Source organism: Rhipicephalus sanguineus, chromosome 5 (genome assembly GCF_013339695.2).
Source record: "Rhipicephalus sanguineus isolate Rsan-2018 chromosome 5, BIME_Rsan_1.4, whole genome shotgun sequence".
In the NCBI taxonomy this organism is placed as follows: Eukaryota; Metazoa; Arthropoda; class Arachnida; order Ixodida; family Ixodidae; genus Rhipicephalus; species Rhipicephalus sanguineus.
In genome coordinates, this window is record NC_051180.1 from 202405612 (window position 1) to 202429676 (window position 24065).

The window sequence follows — 24065 nt, forward strand, 5'->3', positions numbered from 1 at the left end:
TTTATGCCAAAGCAAACATCTAGATGTTGTCTTTCTCACAGCACTTCGGACTAAACCAGCTGTGCACATAGCACCTGCCTGTAAGCACTGCACCATCCTGCTTCTGCCAACTATGAAATGCGTGCATACTGAAAATTTTATATGCTGCTTACTGCTTGCTGTTACCTTAAATCTCCCCTAGCCACACAAACTAGACAAGCAATTAATATAACTATCAAGTGGAAATGAATGTAAAAATTTTCCTACAGTGATAACTTAAATCACAAGGCGCATGCAGCCCATCCTATGTTAGTCCTGTTGTGACTCACAACAGGACTAACATTTGTGTCGCAAATTGTGAATGGTTTTGAAACTACCAAACACAAAAATAAAGTTAAACACCATAATAACAATGCGCTAGTGAGCTTCAATGTATATCGATGTATATGCCACTTCATTGTTAAGGTAATGCATCACAATACTGACTGTTTGAAGCAAAACGGGAATGTGAACTAGTTGGCGGGTAATAGGCGAGGTTCAAGTTTAGGCAATAAAGCTTTCAGTTGTGAGTAAGCGCTCTTGATGTGCACTTTCTTGTCCTTGTCTTCTTAGCACTGCCGTTATATAAGTACTGATCACTTCGCCAGGAACACTATGAATCCCTCACAATACAGTCAATATCATGCTACAGGTGTCTATTATCGAGGCACTCCACTGCAAATTAAATATAGTGTTATAGGCATGACAGAGTGCAGGTGCAGATTCTGCATACTGTATCGGATGACTGAGATAAGAGCTACCATGACATTGGACTCAAAATAGTGATACTCTCAATGTTCCAATGTATCAATGACTTGCTTCATTAAACACAGGTATGCATTGCACAATTCAGAAATGGATTCTGTTTGATCACTCTCTCCTAACGAGATTACTGCTACAACCCAGGTTCTGTGAAGCATCCAGATGAGCTTCAAGAGTTCTTATCAAGCTGCTGGTGTCCACAGCTGCATAGCATTGCATGTGCCATCTTGAGCACCATCTGCAAAGAAAAACAAAATGTACAGATTTTTTGCAGTGACTATTTCATGCTGCACTAAACAGCTGTAAAGCACACCAATACCTGATTCAGATAACCGGCATAAATTCAGTTAGACGTCCATGCATGTAACAATCTTTTAACTCTAAATTTATTATCCTAATGCACTCGAACACCAAGAACTAATTCAGTACATAATACAAAACTGGCAGTGTAGATTAAGCGTTTTTTTTTTTAATCTCAGAAAAACAGATTCCAGAGCTTTTTTATTGCTGCTCCCGTTTGATGTTAGCATTGAAAGTGCTGCTGTGCTTCTTACGCAAAAGTGAGCTTAGAGACAGACTTTACGAGGCATCATACTCTTCTTTCCTGCTTTGTTCTTTTTCTGTACAGTTTCTTTTGTATTATCCTTTATTCCTCGTACCCTCTTCCTTTGCATAGCATGGCCAGCCAGTTTGAGAAGTGGCTAACCTGCCTGTCTTCCCATCTATTTCTTTCTTTCCTTCCTTCATTTTAAGTCTTGCAGCATTTACAAATATACACATCAAGTTCAGTAGTGTAGTGTTGCCAACTGCACAAACATTCATAACCTACAGCCAACCTACAGCCAACCACAAATTTCACTGCCTGTGCGAGACTAGAAAGCAAATACTTGTGGTTTCAAGTTCACCCCACACCTACCATTTCGTCAAAAACACAGCATTTGAGTTTCTGATAAATTAAGTTGTTTGCCGTGTATCATGCTAATGAAAGAGCTCAAAACAAAGCATGATACAGCAGCAAGGAGTAGGTGCACAACAGCACATCCTTTGAGAATTTGCGATAGAGTCATCTGGTGACCTGCGGGCCATTGTCTACTGCTTCTGGTGCTGCACTAAACACAATATTCACATTCATCAAGAAGCATGAAGGTAGGAAGCTTACATATGACTTAAAGAAGTAAACCATAAGAAATGACGAAAGGTGTTCTGTTCTTGCTGAACATTAGTTTTTTTTAACTGTGATAATGTTTAATGGCTGCTTAGCCTTGCTTCAAAGCTTCATAATAGTCTTATGAGAGTCACATTTTTTTAATTATTGTCCCTCTGCCATCAGTATTGCATTGAGCTGACTTGCACTGATGTGACTGAATAAGCCTGGCACAGCTCGCACATCTTCAACTCGATGAGAATATCCACATGAAATTCAGGAAAGTTCAAGATGTCACTAATTATGTCACAAAATTGTCACGGATTAAGTGACAATATCGTAAAATGCACGTGCTTCACCATAAACGCTGTCACTTAGCAGACAACTTTCACATAATATGGCCATAATCATATCTCTGCAGCATAATTTATTCGTTCTAGTCCAACCTAATGACGTTATTACCCTATATATGGTATGCTGTTTCTTTTTTTGTCTTAGAGACGAACAAAGTGCGCAATGCAAGATTGTTATCGAAAAGTATTCCCACTTACTAATATTAGGGAGATTTGGAATAGCGTACGCCAGGCCCGTAGCCACAGGGGAAGGGAGGGAGCGAAATTCTGATGGAGGGGGGTGTTTTACCGAAAATGAATTATGAAAATAGGCATTGAGAAGAGCTATAAGGTGGGCTAGTTGGTGTTGATTCATCTTCCAAGGTGCGCTTAGTGAACACAAACAGCACAAACGAAAAAAGTACAGGACATAATAATATTGTGTTTAGTTGCCTTATGTCCTGTACTTTTTTCGTTTGTGCTGTTTGTGTTCACTAAGCGCACCTTGGAAGATGAAAATAGGCGTTTTTCTAAAAAAGTGAAGGGCGCGACGAAGGGCTCCTGAAGTTTCGCCCATCTGTTTTCTTTAACGTGCACTGACATCGCAGAGTACACAGGCGTTTAGCGTTTCGCCTCCACCGAAATGCTACCGCCGCGGCCGAGATCGAAGCCGCGACTTTCGGGTCGGCAGCGAGCACCGCAACCATCGTACAACCGAGGCTGACAACTACAATAACTGAATCAACTGAAAACAAAAGTTAGCCTTAATACACACATGACGGAGTGATAACCGCGGCCTCTCGCTTGTTTATATTTTCTGAAAGCACGCTGCCGCATTCACGCTTTATGTCAAGCAAAGAAATTGTATAGCACAAATTGTCTTCATTGAGGCGTACCGCTCTTCGATAGACTGGCCGTGCGAAGCGTGTGCCTTCACAAAAGCTTTTTAAACGCGCATCAGGCATCACACGTATGTGCGCCTAATGCTTTTCCATTCTGCTTTTTATTGTACTTTCCACGCGACACACTGTGCAGCACTACACACGTGAGCGACACGAAACTGAGAACACAGAAGCACCACTTACCGTTCGCATTCCCGACTGTGCCTAACCAGGTGCTGGCCGAACACGAATACACGAAGGTGCAAGCACGCTTGAGTCTTCAGACCATCATGAAACCAACACGAACACGCTCACAGTACGCGATGTTGCACTGCCGTCGCTAAATGCCGTTCACGTCCAGCGTTGAGATCAGAGTCGCGCACACACAGGACACTGGCACGCACAGCCGGCACAGCTGAGCAATTCGGAAACTTCGATGACCGGGCTGACCGGGCAACGGGAGAAAATGGCGAAGGCAGCGACGGGCGACGGCGAGACTTCGACTTGAGCACGCACGCTTCTCCTCTCCTGGTGCGCGCGTGTGTGTGTGTGTGTGTGTGTGTCTGTTTTTTTTTATTTTGTCTTTCCTCGCTCGCGCCTGCGTGCCTGCGTCGTAAGGTTGCGTTATCGTGTTGCTCTCGGCGGCTCATGTAACAGCCCTCCCGTTTAGCGGCTGCTTGAAGGAAGTCGCGTTTATATATATCTTTTTTTTTTTTGACGCGATAGCGTCAAAGAGCTCGTCTCGCAAAAATTCTGGTGTCGGCGGCGTCGGCGTCATTGGTTCTGAGCGAAAAAGCCGCGTTGGTTGGTCGTGAGCGAAAAGTCGAGGTAGATGCAAAGAGAGAGAGGGCGTTTGCACTTTGGCTTTCCTTGCGGCACTGTGTATACGTCTCCATCGAGAAGCGCAGGCAAGCTAGCGATTGAGAAGGCGATAGTGTGTGTGTGTGTGTGCGTGTGCGTGTGTGTGTGTGCGCGCGCGCGCGACCATGCGTGTGTACGAATACCGCTGTCGCGTTTTAAAGGCGAAACTAAAGGTCCCCCCCCCCTTTTTTTTCTTCTTTTTTTTTTCTCGTGCTTTCTGTCCACAGCATTTTATTGCGTACGCTGCGGCGTGCCGCCTCTAGACAGTTAATAACTAGGACCTGACTCAGAGTGTGCGTACGTGTGAGTATAATCGCGTACATTTATGATCGCAGATTCTTTGTGCATGTCAGCGGTTTTCGTTGCGATAAGTTGACGAGGAATCTATCGCCGTCACTTCATCGATTGAGCTACTGCCAAAGATATTAGACTGCACGAAATTTTCTTTACAGCTCGTTATATTTGGAGAGTTGCAAGACTAAAACAAGCTCTGAAACAAGCTTTTATATGGCAAGAGAGTAAAACAACCTTTTACTCTCTCGTGGGATGCGGGAGTGAAACAGGCACTTTACTCTCTTTCGCCAGGAGGAGTGAAAGGCCTTTTCACTCCTCCTGGCCAAAAGAGAGTAAAGCGCCTCCCTGAGAGAGAGTATAATGAGATCTGTGGGAGTAACACAGCTCTATAACTCTCACTGCAGGAGTTTCAGTTTTTAGAGTGTAGACGACATATGCCAATGATTTGGGAAAAGCTGCAGCACGGCTTTCAAGCAGGTTTTTTTCTTCGAGCAAGTCGTTTCGTTCACAGACTGCTTTTCTCGCTCGTTGAGCTTCTGCAGCTGCAGTTCCATTACCAGCTTTGAAAAAAAAAAAAAAAACTGGAAGGGGCGCTCATCGGCGGACAAAAGCCGCCGAAGCGGAGGGCGCGGGGGAGCGAAGGGCGCGGGCGAGGTCACATGATAAGAAACTCTCAAACGGTGGTTAAAAATCACGTGACAGAAAACACCCCACGTAGTAAAATTGGATTATGACATCCTTTTACTACGTCCCTCAGAGGTGGTGGTAAAACTATGTCATGTGCCACTTTTACTCCAACACGAGGTAGTAATTTTAGGAGCGAGGGAGTTTTCAGAGGTAATGAGCCGCAAAAACCCCAATCTCGGCTAACTTTTGCTTACAGTGAAGGGGACCAACGGGGGGTGTAACTGCGCGCCGATCGCCTGCTGCCGCACTGCACTTCCCGGGCCTGTCGGCTAGCACGATCACGAGTTATATGGGTTACACGCCACAGTGAAAGCGAAGCACTGTTACAACAAATAGAAGCAGTTATGAGAGTCAAGTTCAACTCGCGCCGGCGCACACAGCGAGCAAGAGCGCTCACCCACATTTCTTCCGTGTCGAGCTGCCGGACCCAAACAAGTGCAAGCCTTCGAGCCCGGACACCGCGGATAACTCGCTTCAATGTACCGAATTGGGAAGAACTACGAAGAACACTGCCAGCGCTGACAAAAGTAAGCTGTTCGTCAGAGGTTGTATTCCCGCAGAGTCAGCGGCTACAACTACGAAGCGATACGAAGTAGGCTTCGCTACGTCGTCGGCACCAAGCCGGCCGGCGGCCGGTGAGAGTTCGTTGCCGGTGCAGGTGAAAGAAACGTTGCGTAGAATTTGTTTCACGGAGAATGATGTCTTCTGGAATAAAGTACAGTTCAATCTGTGTCTTTCTCTCCATGCGACAACTGTTGTCAAACATCTAGCGTGAAGGCGAGCGCCGATATATATATATGTATACGAAACAACGTGCGGCCTGCGGTGTACAGCGAGCGACTTACGAGCACGGTGAAAGAACCGTGCCTGCGCGCCGTCTCGTCGTTGTAGGTATCTACATCACTCTGTAAGACGCCGCCGACAGCGGACATCTATTTTTCGTTTGTATGTAAAATAACGACAACGAAAATTGCACAGGAGACGCATGTTGGGATCGCCAGCGGTCGTTTAACTCATAGCCGTGCTCCTCGTAAAGGCCTAGCGACGTTGTCGGCAAGAAGCCGGCATCGGCGGGGCGCCTCACTGCTTCGCCGGCGTTCCTGCATAAGTGCCGCTTCTATGCTTGTGTGTGCATAAGTGCATTTTACGGACTTGTGCACCAGCATTGCTAACGCTGGTTCGGCCGACACGATAGAGTACCAGCTGATAATTCGAATTCGCTGACTGAAAGGAGGGTTAAACGTCCGGCGGGTTCATATTAAAAGATCGGTGTGTTGCGGTGCTACCATTGAACCCACGAAAGTTTACACTTACGCTGCGAATGTTTATTGTTTTATTACTTCGAACAGAAGTCTGCCACCAGCACCACATGGGAGGTCAAGATACTGTGCCTATATATAGCCGATGTTTGGTTTTCAGCTGTGTAGCGCGGGCGGTAGGTATGTGTGGTGTTTAGATTGCAATGGTTGTGTGTGGCTGTATGTCTGTGCACTGTGTCTGTGTGGTGTATGTCTGTGCTGCAAATAATGCATCATTCAATGCTGATTCAGTTAGAAATACCAAGAATTACGCCGATATAGCGAAGAATCGCCATCTTTTTTTTTTTTTTTCTCGGTTAGACCAGACGGTTCAACTGTTAGTCCCTCTGGAGAATTCTGCGAGGACCAACATTTAAACCCACTGGAGTAAGTGCTAGAGAGTAAAAGTTGAACCCCTGTAGTTACTCCCGCAGTTGGTCCGAAAATGGTTCAAAATCTGTGGCAGCCCATTTAGACCTCTGAAGGATCAATACCATACCCATTTTAGTCCTTTTCGGCTTAGAGTGTACGACGGAGCCAAGTTACAAACAAGGCGACAGTAAGCACAAAACAAAAAACAAAAAGCATTTGCGTCGCCAGTTAACAAATGAACGATCCACATTTGTCAGCTTATCCCATGCGGGGGGGGGGGGGCGTTGTGACGTATCTGCGGATTTTATTTTCTCGGTCGCTTGCTGATCTTCGGAATATACGAGCAAGACGCGCTGCCTGTTTGTCTGAAGAGAGTTAATGCAGGGTGACGTCCTCACGAATGAACGGCCAAGCAGACGATGGGCTCAGATGAGCGCGCTTCATGCGCTTACTCTCGCCCTCTTTGCAACTTGTCTTCGTCGTACGGCGCTGACGCACAAAAAAGTCAGCGCTCGCGCACGATAGTTAAAGATTTGGCCGGCTGTACACACGCAAAATTGAATTTCTTTCTTTTGGGGGGGGAGGGGGGGAGTCGATACCAATCTCCAGAAAGACTAAAATCAGCATTCCGATTCTGAAATATACCTTTTACTCCACGATTATGGTAGAACAAGTGGTGACCGCGTGGGGTGCCTCACGAAAAAAATGCTTGAGACCAGTCACGTCTGGGCAGCTTACCCGAACGAAGTGTTGTTAATCGCAGTATACGTGAAAGTAATACAAGTAGCATTTAGCAATGTCGGCTAGAGAATTTTTTTTCCCAGTAAAGCACAAAATAAGAGCTGTTTTAAACATGCTAGCTGAAACATTCCGTCAGCCTTTCCCGCAAAGCTCCTTTCTGGTGCGGACAGCTGTCCATTGCGGGTTGAAACCTCAAGTGTCACTTTTTAGGAAAATTAAAAAAAAAAAAAGAAACACCGACGAGGACCGTCATGTGCAGGCTGACGAAAGGTCCGCGGGCCCCGTAGTATTTCAGACCCCTACTCTCAATGAATGCAACCCAAATCAAAGTGCCCATGCTTTTAGAACTCGCAATTTGGTTATTTTTATGCAAGAGCTGCAGAATAATAAAATATTTAATCAGACACTAATTGGGATTCATTACTAAAACTCGCAAAAACAACATATTATTTCATTTTCTTTCGTGGAGTATAATATCGCGTGACTTACGGTAAGCTACGCTAATTTGACGCATTTGCATACAGCCGATCATAATTGGTCTTACCTTGGTTGTGTTTTATATAGGCGCAGATTTTCGCACTGCGTTCAATACATCATGAGTATTTGCACTTGCCAGCTGCCTTAACAAGTCGTCCTCTTTGCAGGATTCTATATTCGGCATTCGCAATGACAGTATCGTACGCATCACAGAGGACGCGATGACGCATTATAGCTGCTGTCTGTCGTTCATGGCTGCGCCAGTTCTTCTCGGCGGCCACTTGTTTCTTTTCGGCGTCGCCCGGTCGATGCGCCATTTGCATCGGCGGCGCCGAGGAAGCAGAACAAACGGATCGATGGCGGCGGCCGTCTTGTTTTTCTTGCCCGCCCCTCCCCGCCATGCGCCCCAATCAGACGCAGCATCAGCAGCGCACGTCACGACGCCCCGCCTCGTGTTTTGCTCCTCTTCTCGCCCAGTGTTGCTGCTTTTGCTGCCTCCTCGCCCCAATCGATTGTTCGTGCACCTGCTCGACGCGGGCGGGAGAGCCGCGCATAATACATTCGCCCCCAATGGCAGCGCGCCTTTTTCTTGCTGGCCGAAAATCGTTTTTCGCTGCTAGTCGAGGAACAAGCATGGCGTCCGGGCTGACCCTTTTCTCGGCACGCCATGTTGGTTTCCTTCGTTTCTAAGCAGCTTCCCTTGCCGCCATGATGGCGATAGTCGGTGCCAACTTGCTGTGTCTTTAATCAGGCAGAACTGGCTTGGCAACAAGATATTTGCAAGCCACATGTCTACAGCATGCGGTCTCGTTGAATGCTTGCCGACTCTCTCGTTTGGGATACGCTTCAAATTTGTACAACAAAACTTTTCAAGCGGCGACACTGATACTCTATTATGCTCGATTTATTTATTTATTTATTTATTTATTTATTTATTTATTTATTTATTTATTTATTTATACTACTATCCATGGTCGGCATTTTGGTAGAGTGGGACAATCAAACGCGATTTGGTTCAGTGAGATTTCTAGCATAAACAGTAGGCGCTCTCTGCTCCCGTATTTCACTCTCCTTGGTTAATTTCATTGGTGAGGTACTTGCGCTTGGGCTAGTCGGTCCATACTTCGCTCGAAACAACAAAAAAAGGAGGGGCAAGGGGCGCGGTGAGTGCCGCTAACTTTCTACTTTTTTTACGGTATGACGAGGTCCACAGCCTGCAAAGCAACTTTGTGTTTGCGCAGAAGTAGCCAACAAAATACCAGCACGCATCAGATCACCGTCGTCGCACTTTCTAAAAGAACGACTCTACGACCGAGAGAAGTATACTCACGGGTTCTCGTGGTTTCCTGATATGAAACGCCTCCAATAATCCTCGTCCGCTATATTGTGCCGATGTGCATATAGAAAAAGGAGAAACAGCGCGAACCGAAGGACAGAGACGGACTAAAATACCCCTCTCATGTGGTCGTTGATGCATTGGCCATATTGGTCAGTGTGTAAATGACCAACTCGAGAACACCGCAATCTAATGAAGGCTTCTGTTGGCAGCTACATATAGCCGCGCACAGTTCCATATGTGGTGTTCATGCTACATTTGATAAGTGCAAAATACTATGGTGACCAGCAAGCACGTGAAATATATGAGGCGTATTGCATAGATAAAAATGGTGATGTGTGCGTGAGTGTGCCTTTGATAGCGCTCCTCACCGCATAACTTCAACGTGAAAGGCGGCTTTTTCATTTTTCAGTTGATTACATATGGAAGTCTTAACACAGACACCTTGTCATGCGTACCGACTGTTGGTCTCTCCCACGCATCGTGTCATGATCCATGTGCGTATAGGACACATATAGTGCCGCAATAAAGCTTGGGTTGTAATTCAGCGCTTAGTCCGTCCTGTGCTTCGCACTGCTTCTTGTATCCTTGCTACAGCCGAGGATCCTTATCCTTATCGAGATGTTCTGCGCGTAAGAAAACCAGGACGACAAGCAGGCGGGGACAAGCGCATGACTATCTACTGAAGGTTTATTCTTCACAAACCATATATATATACGACTAAAACAGGTGGTGGCACATTTAAAACAAAAAAGTCACAGTTTCGCCGCAAGGGCGAAGCAATGAATGCGATATCAAGAAAAGCGACCCGTGATGGACGCGCTGCTACGCTGCATAAACATCTGCCCCCCGGCAGTAACTATTCGCCGCGAGATCGGGCTATAGGTGGCAGCACCGTCGCCGCGTTTGTGTGGATAGGCTGTCGGCGGCGAGTATACAAATGTACGCAGCGGCGCTTCGCCGTACGCTGTTTGAGTCGATTGTTGGCGAGTAAAGCGCGTTGACTGCAGCCTAATGGTGATGTATGTGCCCTCCATTGCCACATCAGTGCACGTAACCGTCCTAACGTACCTATTAATTGTGAGAGAAGTGCAATCTGCCAATCGATGGGGTCTGACCTTCAGTCACATTCGTGTTTTGCCCTGTACTCGATGTTTTTTCTTGCTTTATTTGCACGTGCTTAAATTATATTTTGTCTATACCACAATATAAAGTGTGTTGCGCGACTGAACCATTGAAGTATTTCCTTCTTGCTCTAGCGGCTACAAAGACAGAGAACCTGTATTTCTGCGTGATTAGATGAAGTAGAACTTTGTGGACTCTGCTTTTCTGTTTGCATGAATACGCGTATTGCTGTAGAAATGCGAGGCTTCGGGTCTTTTTTACCACTTACCATCCTCTGCAGACGGTAGTTCATGCTTTCCGGTATCACAAGGATTTCCAAATCGCCAACACATCACAAGATAGGTGCCACGAAAATTCTGCATTCACACCTCGACATTTAGTACTTTATTTTTCGTTTAGGACGACGCCGAATGAACTTTGTGACGTACTTGAACGAGAAGGCGGTACCCACATTGAAATGATTTTGGCGAATGGACGGTACGATGGTCAGACCTAGCGCCATACCGACACGGGCGTGTACTCACTTATTAGAGCGCATACAAGTCTCGTAAGGCGAAATGCTTATGTATATCCTGTAGGCATACGTATACAAGTACTTGATACTGTGCTGGCACAACGGAATAAGCTGTAATCTGAGGACGCGCATGACGTACGCACACATGCGAACACGTTGTGGCTAGCAGATGACGCAGGAGCCATCCACACCGCGGGGTTTCGTCCGCTCGCCGCTAGGTGCCGACTCGGCTCGATCTCGCCGCCAATACTCGCGGACAACTTTTCTAGGCAATGAAGCGAAGGCTACGGAGCCACAATGTATGTATCCTACCGCTAGTGAATGTAGTCCCACAATTGCGTTCGTATTTTCTGCCTGAGATATATAAAATACTCCTTCATTTTCTACATGTGGCTTTTTGAGACGGAACGCAGTGCTCACAAGCGAGATATATGTATTTCTTTTACTTTATACGTTGTCACTTTGCGTTTTTGCGTGCGTGAAAAAGTCGCGCCTTTTACCCGTATCTTAGACGCTAAACAGCGTTTGCGTCGAAATGCAACGCTAGCCATCACTTTCCACGGCGTTACAAGACACGCGCCAAACCGGACTACTTCGCGTAGCATATGTGCAGACGCTCCGCCCCCCTAGCTTTCCCTTAATTCATTGCAAAGAAAAGTTGTCCGCGAGTATACCGCGCGAGCAGACAGCGGAAGGGCAAGGTTCTCCCTGCGAAAATATTAGAAGAAGCGAGCGAGCTGGCCGACGACTTTCAAATGCGCCCGTTTAGGGAGCCTTCGTTTAGGGAGCCTTAGGGAGGCGCGCACATGAAGGCTCCCTGTGCCCGTTGCGCTACTCGCGCCATCTCTCTGGTAATGAAGAAACGCTTATAAGCGCCTGCCGTCTCTGAGTGCGGCCCGTGGTAAAGGGTGTGTATATAACGCTCGCCGTTAGCTATACCTGCACGATCTGCTCTCTGTGGCGCAATGGCTAGCGCCACGTGCTGTGGAGCGAGAGGTTGCTGGTTCGATTCCGCGCTTCGGAAGCATTTTTCTGAATTATTTTTCTTTGGGACCTTTATATATATATATATATATATATATATATATATATATATATATATATATATATATATATACATACATACATACATACATACTTATACATATACGGTGCATGACGGCGGTGACTGAGACGGCAAAAACCAGCCGAGACTGTCCATATAATTGCTATCGCAATAATGGTCAGCTGTTAAAAAAACAGTAAAACAAGGACACTCGATGCAAATTATGAAAAGCGGCTCTAGACAGAGCCCTGTGGGACCCCCAGTGTGATATCAACAAACCTTGACTTCTGATCATTGGTGGTGGTTTTCAATCCAAACGAGAACTGTATGGTCAATATTGAGTGCTGCGTCTTTGCTCAAGAGCAAAGGGTGCGAACACTATCAAACGCATTTTGGAAGTCTAGGAAAATGCAACCGATTCGTCTGCCGTTGTCCATCTCAGACACGATGTCTTGATGAAGTTCAATTAATTGCATTGTACAAGATAAACCCTTACGAACCCATGTTGTTGTGAAGCCAACAAGTTGTTTGTTAATAGATGTGCGACTTTCTCTTTATATAGAATGTGTTCTATTGATTTACATGATGAAGGAAATTGAAATGGGTGGGTGTACAGTCAGTCACATCGTCTTGTGGGGATTGCTGATAACCCTCTCCCTCGTGCACACCGGCGGTGATACCAAGCGACAGCGGGGACCACTGCGCATGCTCCCAGACGTGGGCATTCTTTATAACCAGGCACGGCGAGCGGCCAAGGAGGAGTGGCCGGCGAACTGTCGTCTAGTGTGCGCGTGTGCGCGGTCCGCCGGGGCCACGGTTAGCTGGGCCGGCGCGGAAGTTTTGCATCGAACTGGGTCTTGAGTTTATGTTTGCCCTTGCCGCTGTAACGTTTTCTTTAATGCCTTCTTGCTACTAATAAATGTTTCTTAGTTAATCCCGCTGAGCGCCCATTCCTTGGAGTAGACGGCGGACCCCACAGTCTTTAGACCCACCTATGCGAATATAGGTCCGATTCTCCTGTCGTCTGGAAGGGAAGCGGGATTACATAGACTACATAAGGGTAAAGGGAAATCGGTTGCGCGCACTGCTTTAGAACACGAGATCACATGCCATCCGGTCCATTTGCCTTATTCTCGCTAATTTTATTTATTAATGATCTGGTTCCAACAACACTGAACTTTATTGTTTTCATAATAGGAACGTAACTTGGGCTTTGTGAAGGATTACAGCTGTGTTTTGGCAAATGTAGTGAACGGAAGCAGTTATGTAAACACTTAGCTTTCCCAATGCCGTCTAATCACTGCTCATCATTAGGTTTCGGTGATGGTCATTGGATCTGATCCATAGCTTTTCATGCATTTCCAGAATGCTTCTGCATTCTTTGTGATTTCGCTGCCGAGTGTTTCAAAGTAGCGCCCCCTAGCATCCTTCATATTCTGCATGTATTCATGAGCTACATCACTCAGCCTTTGTGACGGCAGCTATTAATTATTTGGTATATTAAATATATGCGCCTTCGTTTCCCTACTATTTTTAAGATAGTCATCCATGGTTTGTATCCTTTTTAAGTCTACCACGTTGAACACTGGGAATATGGGTGTCGGTAAGTCTTTGTGCTTTCGTTTAAATTTATGCCACATTTCTTGAATGTCATATTCATCTGAGAGGCGCTCAAAAAGCGGCAAACGGTCAGCTATCAGGGCTGCATAGAATTTCCAGAATTATTTGCAGCTACAAACGCGTGAAATGTTCTAAAAGGGGAGTGCCTGTTCACACTATATAGGTTCAAGCAGAGGCGTAGCCGGGGGGGGGGGGGGCACCCCGGGTTTGTGCCCCCCTCCCCGAATTTTTTTTCGCCCATGGGATACAGACCACAAAATGACACTTGACCACACTAACTTCCCTCGATCCCACTTCGGATCAAGGAGGTGCCCCCCCTTCCCCTTCCCGAAACAAATTTCTGCCTACGCCACTGGTTTCAAGTTAGCTAAAACCCCTTATAAGCCCGTGCAAACATTACAAACAAGGCAGAACACCGCCCACTGAGCCAAGGGTCGCTGCAAACCTCTGACTTCAAAAGTCACTGAAACGGAAAAAATACAGCGAATTTTGTAATATAATCGATTACTTTTTCGACGCAGTAACGTCTTGGGTAATTCAATTACATTTTCTTGTGATTGATAAACGGCAATCAATTCTATTTCTGTCTAAAATGAACTTTTAACCAGTCTTCTACGGCAGTTCTCGTCCTAAAAAATATCCGACCGGCCCCATCCTGTCCGACGGGGGGTCCGTATACAGAGCGGCCGCATACCGGAGTACCATGATAGAGTGATTACTTTGTGCCAAAGGTTCGCCCCATTGGCCATAAAAGGAAGGCCACAAGGGCCGGACCGTCAACATTTGACAATCCCCTAAATACTCGGCCGCACGACGGTGCGCCTATCTGCCCGGCTCGTCAATCTTTTCGCGGTTTCCGTCACGGGAGTTGCTTACAGCAAGACGCTACAGGTTTGGCCACCTCTTCGAAGTACGGGAACTTGTGCTTGCGTCCGTTGAAATTCCTCGGTTTCGTAGCCAAATGGGTGACTATTAGTGAATGGCGACGCGAGGAGGCTCAACCACCCCTGCCATGGTTCTGCACCAGAGGACGCATCCGAAGGAATCACCTACCGACGATTTTTTTAACCTTTTCCTTGGCCTGACCTGCAACGCCTCACCCGAGTGCCACCGACAGCAAAGCGCGGCGCTTCGTTGAGGACACCAGCATCGAAACACTGCTCAACTACGAGTGGTGCGCAACGTGTTCCTACGCTGTAATACCGCCCTTCCATCCAGCGCATGCAGTGAGAGAGACGGTTTTCAATGCAGCAGCTGACATCTTAAAGAGGAAACGTGCAAGAACCAGTGATGAAAAGTAATTCCTGCTGAAAGCTTGCAACCTGTACACTCTAAGAACTAAGAGAGTGCTGGGCACTCTCTTTGGGAGAGTATATTCTTGTCCCATATTTAACTCTCTTTTCCAGAGTAAATCACCTCTTCTTGAGGCAGAGTATAGTAATGCCCCCCGAAAGGATCATAGTACTCCACCTCAACAGAGTAACATAACTCTTGCCGAAGCAGAGTAGCTGGACCCCTCCGAAAGGAGTTGTAGTACACCTCAAGAAAGAAATGACAGAACTCGGGCCAAATAGGGCCTTAAAATTGCGTTTGAGAATTTATTCATGCGTAGATCGTAATGATAACATAATAACGAGCACTGCGACAAAAAAGAAAAAAAAGACGTGAGAAAAAAAAAAACACACGCGCAAGCGAGGTTCGAACCAGCGACCCCCAGATTGCGAGTCCGACGCGCTATACCACAACGCCACACTCGGAGACGACGAACACATCCTTTTTCTTTCATGTTGTCACTGAGAGGCGCTGGCACTGGTGATCTGTCTTCATTTTCTTGTTTAGAAACGCCGGTTTGAGTATCTCCGTACATGCGACAACCAAACACAAGATAGTTCATTTGTTTGTTTTGTGCTTCCCGGTAACAGAACGTCAATCCGGCCTGTTTCTCAGCAAACAAGATTAGCGTAACCGAGGATATGTGCGGCATTCGCATTGACCAGCTAAGCGGTTAGTCATTTCTGTGTAGAAAACGCTGTACTTCTGAACTGCACATTGAACACTTCAGTTTTCGTCACGCCCTTGGACATATTTTCGGTCATTATTGTTGACGTTCCGCGACTACAGCCGTAATAGCGCACTCTAGCCGTACGGACCATTTAGCTTAGGGAAGTGTACTCCGTGCGCGACGTTCGTAGCGAAAAACGTGGATACTGAAATACGAAGAACTTAAACACCTTTCGAATGTAGTTTCGATGCGTCGACCGACTCGATGAGGTGATATTCGCTTATTTAACCTGCACAAATACAAAGCCAAAAAGCGGATATTAGGCTTTATTCCAGTGTCTTCTGTACAATGAAAAGCACTGGGAGGCGCTGGAACGCTGCTTTTTTTATTAATTGTATCCAGCCCCGCGGCGAATGCAGTGCTCTCTACTGTATATGCGTGTGCTTAATAATGAGTGGTCATCGCTCGCGGTACGCTGGCACATCGACATATACTATGAGGAGCACGAGTATAACTGCGTTCTACTCTGTCATGCCAGAAGAGTATACGGGCATTCCACTCTCTCAGATGGAGGTAGAGTATAAGCACATTTCACTCTCTGCTTTCGTACAGAGTGAACGTGCATTTCACTCTATGCGATGCTTTGCGAGAGTAAGAGAACGCTCTGAAGAGTAACTCGGCTTTCTTACTCTTGCGATACGCTTACCAGTTTTTAGAGTGTATCACAGAAGCCAGAGTAAGCCTCCCAGGCTACACGCAAGCCTCCAGCCTTTTCTCTACCATGTAAGTCACGGTAGTTCGTTGTAGTTGGAGTAAACATGAGTTATTGTGTTGCAGCAATAAAATTTCGAAGGAAAGTAACGCAAAAGTAATCGATTACACGATGATAAGCAAAGGCTCGGTGTGTGTCAGCGCCCCGTCACTCACCGTTTCTGACAAGGAATACAACTTCCTACAGCAATCTTAACCATCTACCCGCCTGCTTTCATCATCAGTACCTCGTGAAACAGCAACCATCTCCTCCCCCCCCCCCCCCCCCATATTCCTTCATAAGCTATATATTTGTGCACGCACAATAAAAGCTTTGTTGGCAGTCAGCGCCCGTCCTCGTGTTCTGTTTCTCTGTCCATGTTTAAAAGCGCTGTGTTTTTATGATGAATCCGTACCAACGAGCTCGCATCCAAACTCTTCTAAATACACCTCTCGCGGGAGACGAATTACACTTCATGATTACTGAACTGAATACGGAAAGTAGAAGAGTAGGTCTAAAAATTATTATGCATAAAACTAAAGTAATGTGGAACAATCTTGGCAGAGAACTGCGCTTTGCGATAGGTGGCGAGACACTGGAAATTGTAAAGGAGTACGTCTACTTAGGACAGGTAGTAACCGCGGAGCCGAACCATGAGAGTGAATTAACTAGAAGAATAAAGATGGGATGGAGCTCATTCGGCAAGCATGATCAAATCATGAATGGCAGTCTACCACTATCCCTCAAGAGGAAGGTATTTAACAGCTGGATCTTACAGGTACTTACCTACGGAGCAGAAACCTGGAGACTTACAAAGAGGGTTAAACTTAAATTGAGGACGACGCAGCGAGCGATGGAAAGGAAAATGACAGGTGTAAACTTAAGAGACAGGAAGAGAGTAGAGTGGGTCAGGGAACAAACGGGGGTTAAGGACATCATAGTTGAAATCAAGAAGAAAATCCGGCAGATCCCACGCACTGTGGGAATCGATGTAATGCGAAGCAGCCAGCAAAGAGCTGCATACATCGCTTTGTTTATTTTTGAGCCGAATGAAATCATTCATGCCATGGCATCTTGTTCACCATATATCGCATGGTTGCCATGCACGCGTGCATGCACATTATGGTATACCGTGCCGATGAAACGTACATTCTGGTATATACACTGCATGACCGGTGATTTATGTTCATCACGCACTCCTGTCATGCAATACCAATTTTGGTATATATCCAGTTATCTAAACGGCCGGAAGCGCACCATAACAGTGTCATGTAAATCATACCGTACAAGACATGCATGACATAATTCCCATGTTAGGACCTGTCATTTATGTTCGCCATACAGTCACTCGCACAATACCAATTTCGGTGTATATCAAACGAGCAAAATGGCCGTGAGTCCACCATGAGCGTGGCATGTAAATCATGCCATACATGACATGCATGTCATGGTTTTCATCTTACCACCTGTCATTTACGTTCGGCATACATTCGCGTCACGCAATGCCAATTTTGGTGTATATCAAGCTAGTGAAACGTCCGCGAATACACCATGAGCGTGGCATGTAAATCATGACATGCACGTCATGGTTTTCATGTTACCACCTGTTATTAATGTTCATGATACAGTCACTTCGCGCAATACCAATTTTGGTGCATATCAATCTAGCGAAACGGCCGCGAGTGCGTCATGAGCGCGGCATGTAAATCATGACACATGACATGCATGTCATGGTTTTCATGTTACCACCTGTTATTCATGTTCTTCATACAGTCACATCGCGCAATACCAATTTTGGTGTATATCAAGCCAGCGAAACGGCCGCGAAAGCACCATGAGCGTGGCATGTAAATCATGACATACGTGACATGCATGTCATGGTTTTCATGTTACCACCTGTTATTCATGTTCTTCATACAGTCACATCGCGCAATACCAATTTTGGTGTATATCAACCTAGCGAAACGGCCGCGAGTGCGTCATGAGCGTGGCATGTAAATCATGACGAGCATGACACGCGTGTCATGATTTTCATGTTACCAAGTGTCAGTTATGTTCGTCATGTCGAAATGTCTCGTCATACCAGTTTTCGTCAGTTCATCCATTCATTTAAACGGCCGCGAGCGCCCCGAGACCATGTCATGTAAATCATGCCGCACATGACATGCGTGTCATGATTTGCACGTTAGGACCTGTCATTATGCTCGCCATGAACTCTTGTCACGTCATACCAGTTTTGGCATATATGAAATTAACGGAATGGCCGCAAGAGCCCCAAGGCCGTGGAATGCAAATCATGCTGTTCATGACATGCATGTCATGATTTTTGTGTTATGACCTGTCATTTATGTTCGTAATACGGTCATGTTATTCCATACCAGTTTTGGTATACATCCGATTAACGAAACGGCCAGGAGAGCACAAAGTCGTAGGCGGCTAGATAGATAGATAGATACGCTCAAACTCGCAGAAATTCGCTAAAAAATGCTTCGCATTTAAAACCACAGGACGAGTGCTGACTACCAACTGAGATTTATTTGATGAAAGTGCTTCCTTTATAGTGTCACATGTCACCACCAACAACACGCCCCCACTCACGAAACCAGTAATAGCACCATCATGAACGCTATATCATACAAAACCTGAATCAACGCACAGTTAACCACCGGAAACAGCAGCCACAGATTGTGCAGACGCGCATGGCAATTGTCAAACACGCTTTAAGACACTATCACAGTTTAACATGTAAGTGCACACATCTCCTTAGAACACTGTATTGCGCATGCTCCTCCCAATCAGCACAGCTAGAAAGCAAGATGTTCCAACAACTAAAACAAACAAACAAACAAAAAGAAAAAAAAACACGACTAGAAACGTGGTAGCAGGAAAAGACGATGAACCCCCCCAACAACCGCAAAACGAGGGTGCTCTGTCATACAGAAGATGATCAACAGATGAAACCCTGCCCTGTCTAATTAAAACTACTTAAAAGGTTGTTCATACATGGCCTTCCAAAAAGGCCATCTCGTCTTTGGAGAGAAGTAAGGAACACATTGATCACCAGCTTTGCTGATAAGAAACGCCTCCATTATTTCTCTCTCCAATTTGTTGCTCGCTGTTTTTTAAAAAACTGCTTCTATCAAACTCTGGTGCACAACCACACCTGCGGCAGTGGTCCGCCAGGTGCCCCCCTGACCTGTTTTGCACATTCAACCTGTGCTCTCGAGCCCTATCATTAAAACATCGGCCCGTTTGGCCGATGTATTTCCGTCCGCAACTCAGCGGGATTTCATAAACGACCTGAGACTGGTCATCAGTGAACTTGTTCCTGTGCTTCTTCTCACACAACTCAGGCACCCTGTCTACTAAGGAACAAACTTTACTCAGCTTCTGAGGGGCAGAAAAAACAACATTGACTCCGTATCTTGATGCTACTTTTTTTTATGTTGTGCGATACTTTATGTAGGTACGGAATTGCCTGTACCCTCTTCTTTCTTTTCTCGTTTCTCCTTCCCTGAGGGTGTTTTTATTGTCTGCAGCAGCTGCTCACACACGGAAGTAATTGTTAATTCCGGGTATCCTGAACGCAAAAGGCGCGTAATTTGGGAGGAAAACCCTGATTGCAGAAGGTGAGTACACGACTTTTTTAACGATGCGCCAAGACAAGTGATGGTGTCCCTCTTTTGATAGTTTTAGAATGAGCACTATCATACGGTAGAAACGCTTTTGCAGAGCGCGGATTGTAAATCCAGCAGACACGAGCTTCATGAAAATGCAACCGAACATCTAAACACTGAATGACGTCATTCTCTGGTTTCTCAAAAGTAAAGCGTAATCCACTGCCGTACAACTTAAAAGTGCTGATCACACCATCAATACATTCATCAAGAGCAAAATTAGGAACATCTTTCAGTACAACCAAGAAATCATCCGCATACCTAAAAATTTTTACCACTCTTGAATCAGAGAGATTAGCCTGAACATCATGATCTATACCCGACAAAAATATATTGCACAGTATGGGTGCAACGGGCGACCCAATACATATACCACTCCTTTGCACATAATGCTTGTCCTCAAAGATTACGACAGTCGACTGAAGATAGAATTCCAACAAGGCCATAAAATGTTCACTAGTGATGCCTGAGCTATTTTGAAATTTCACGTCCCCCACTAGTGTGGGACGTGAAAAAGAACTTCAAGAACTGTGCAAAAGAACTTCAAGTGTATTTCTTTTGATCCTAAGGAGTGCAAGAAGTTGGCTGTTCGCAAACTGTCAGAGCTTCACTTGGATGGTCTCAGGAGGGCAGTGGAAAAAAGGGGGCTCGGGTTTTTTAGAAATATTTTTTACGGCGAAAACCCATAAGCCTGCTTGTCCGTTTCGTGCAATTGTGTCGGAAGGCCGTTCGTGGTTGATTAACCTCCGTCGTTTCCTCCAGCGCCAGCTTAGCGCGTTGCCCTGTGAGATCCGTTCGGAATCGGCAGTTCATCTCAGTTGGTCCAATTTATGGAGTGCGTGGAGAAGGAATCTGGCTTGACGGCCTTCTCGATCGACATAGAGGAACTATATTACTCAGTGCCGCACGCGGAACTTTTTAGCGCGGTCAGAACAAAGATTGAGGAAGTGGGGGTCGTGAAATTTCAAAATAGCTCAGGCATCACTAGTGAACATTTTATGGCCTTGTTGGAATTCTATCTTCAGTCGACTGTTGTAATCTTTGAGGACAAGCATTATGTGCAAAGGAGTGGTATATGTATTGGGTCGCCCGTTGCACCCATACTGTGCAATATATTTTTGTCGGGTATAGATCATGATGTTCAGGCTAATCTCTCTGATTCAAGAGTGGTAAAAATTTTTAGGTATGCGGATGATTTCTTGGTTGTACTGAAAGATGTTCCTAATTTTGCTCTTGATGAATGTATTGATGGTGTGATCAGCACTTTTAAGTTGTACGGCAGTGGATTACGCTTTACTTTTGAGAAACCAGAGAATGACGTCATTCAGTGTTTAGATGTTCGGTTGCATTTTCATGAAGCTCGTGTCTGCTGGATTTACAATCCGCGCTCTGCAAAAGCGTTTCTACCGTATGATAGTGCTCATTCTAAAACTATCAAAAGAGGGACACCATCACTTGTCTTGGCGCATCGTTAAAAAAGTCGTGTACTCACCTTCTGCAATCAGGGTTTTCCTCCCAAATTACGCGCCTTTTGCGTTCAGGATACCCGGAATTAACAATTACTTCCGTGTGTGAGCAGCTGCTGCAGACAATAAAACACCCTCAGGGAAGGAGAAACGAGAAAAGAAAGAAGAGGGTACAGGCTATTCCGTACCTACATAAAGTATCGCACAACATAAAAAAAAGTAGCATCAAGATACGGAGTCAATGTTGTTTTTTTCTGCCCCTCAGAAGCTGAGTAAAGTTTGTTCCTTAGTAGACAGGGTGCGTGAGTTGTGTGAGAAGAAGCACAGGAACAAGTTCACTGATGACCAGTCTCAGGTCGTTTATGAAATCCCGCTGAGTTGCGGACGGAAATACATCGGCCAAACGGGCCGATGTTTTAATGATAGGGCTCGAGAGCACAGGTTGAATGTGCAAAACAGGTCAGGGGGGCACCTGGCGGACCACTGCCGCAGGTGTGGTTGTGCACCAGAGTTTGATAGAAGCAGTTTTTTAAAAAACAGCGAGCAACAAATTGGAGAGAGAAATAATGGAGGCGTTTCTTATCAGCAAAGCTGGTGATCAATGTGTTCCTTACTTCTCTCCAAAGACGAGATGGCCTTTTTGGAAGGCCATGTATGAACAACCTTTTAAGTAGTTTTAATTAGACAGGGCAGGGTTTCATCTGTTGATCATCTTCTGTATGACAGAGCACCCTCGTTTTGCGGTTGTTGGGGGGGTTCATCGTCTTTCCTGCTACCACGTTTCTAGTCGTGTTTTTTTTTTCTTTTTGTTTGTTTGTTGTTTTAGTTGTTGGAACATCTTGCTTTCTAGCTGTGCTGATTGGGAGGAGCATGCGCAATACAGTGTGCTGACGAGATGTGTGCACTTACATGTTAAACTGTGATAGTCTCTTAAAGCGTGTTGACAATTGCCATGCGCGTCTGTATAATCTGTGGTTGCTGTTTCCGGTGGTTAACTGTGCGTTGATTCAGGTTTTGTGATATAGCGTTCATGATAGTGCTATTACTGGTTTCGTGAGTGGGGGCGTGTTGTTGGTGGTGACATGTGACACTATAAAGGAAGCACTTTCATCAAATAAATCTCAGTTGGTAGTCGGCACTCGTCCTGTGGTTTTTGTGTCTTCAGTCCCGTCCCTCGTGCTGTTATATTTTGCAATGTCGCACCGACTTGCCCAGACAAAGTCTCTGCTAAGTCCTACAATGGATGTTTTTCGGACGATGAGTTATCCTCGAAAAATACTGAAAAGTATGTTTTCTGTATCATCCTGTGAATGCCTTCCTGAAGGCGCACTCAGAACGTCGCATAACCCATTGGGGACGTTCGTACCATTTGAGGACCATTGAGGACTACCTCAGGTCGTGAGTTGTCTGGGCAAAAGGGGGAAGGAGAACCTTGTACCCGCCTCTATGACGCGGCCCTCACCACTGGAAGGAGTGGTAAAATGCGGAGGATTTCACCTTGTTTGCTAGGATTACAATTGCAATGTTACAATGCTTCTTCTACTAAACTAATAGCTTATAAAACACTCGTAAGGCCTAAACTTGAGTATGCTAATGCCATTTTTGATCCTCATCAAGCTCACCTTTCTACTATGCTCGAATCCATCCAGAACCGTGCTCAGATTTCATTATCGCAAATTACTCGACTAACATAAGTGTTCAGCAGTCAAATCTCAACTTAACCTTCCTCATCTTGCCACTCGCCGTAAAGTTTCACGTTTGTGCCTGTATCATAAGTTCTTCCATTCCTTGCCACCAGGCAATGCATTCATCAGACCTGCACATCGGACATCGCGCCATTCTCACCCCATGCCGTCTATCCCGTACGTTCGAAAACAAAGACCTTCAGAAGTCATTTTTCTGCAGACTGCGCAAGACTGGAACGACCTTCCCGCCCACATCGCCATGTCATCTTAGTTTGCCCAATTTAAAACTGCAGTAAAAAGCCATATTTTATCCTTGTAAATGTGATCTACTGCTGTTTTTCTTTATTTTTGTTATTGTTGGTGCTGTTTTTGCTTTTCTGCTTTCTTTTATCTATCATGTTTTCTTGCCCACCCCTCATGTAATGTCCCTCGGGACCCTGACGTACTAATAAACGTAAGCATAGAAAGAGTGCACTAGTAGTACCAGGGTGTCTACCGACCAGGTAAACCGGGAATCTCAGGGATGTTGGGTAGTCTGGAAATTCTCAGGGAAAACTGAGGGAAATGTGCTCCCAATCAGGGAAAATCCACAGAAACATTATTGAAAGGCAACGAAAGTCACGGTAGCGCTGGCTCGATATTTTGTAAGCGCATTTTTCAAATTAAACGGCCGCTGCGGCTGCTGGGAAATGGCGCACCCGATGCTGTCATCGCCTTCGGAGCGGTGGAGTAGGAGAGAATCCGGCTAATGCAGGGCATGCGGTTACCATGAACCATGACACATCGTGGTGTAGTTCTGTATTCTTAGTCGCGCGTGCTGTGCGTTAACGCCCGATACGGTGCTTTTGTATCCCGCGTGTCAAGTAGCAAGCATGATTAGTTTGTAGAAGCGGTCGCACAGCGGATTGTAACGGAGCTTGAGTTACCTTGAAAGCGATCCGATCGTTCAGGAGAGCGGATGTCGTCAACAAGGCTGG

At 45.8% G+C, this 24065-nt stretch overlaps 1 protein-coding gene across 1 annotated transcript in view; it reads left to right on the top strand.

Annotated features, from left to right (window-relative positions):
- Positions 1 to 24065, top strand: part of LOC119395186 (NGFI-A-binding protein homolog) — a 1247109-nt gene that overhangs the window by 253215 nt on the left and 969829 nt on the right. The gene's annotated exons all lie outside the window — the stretch shown is intronic.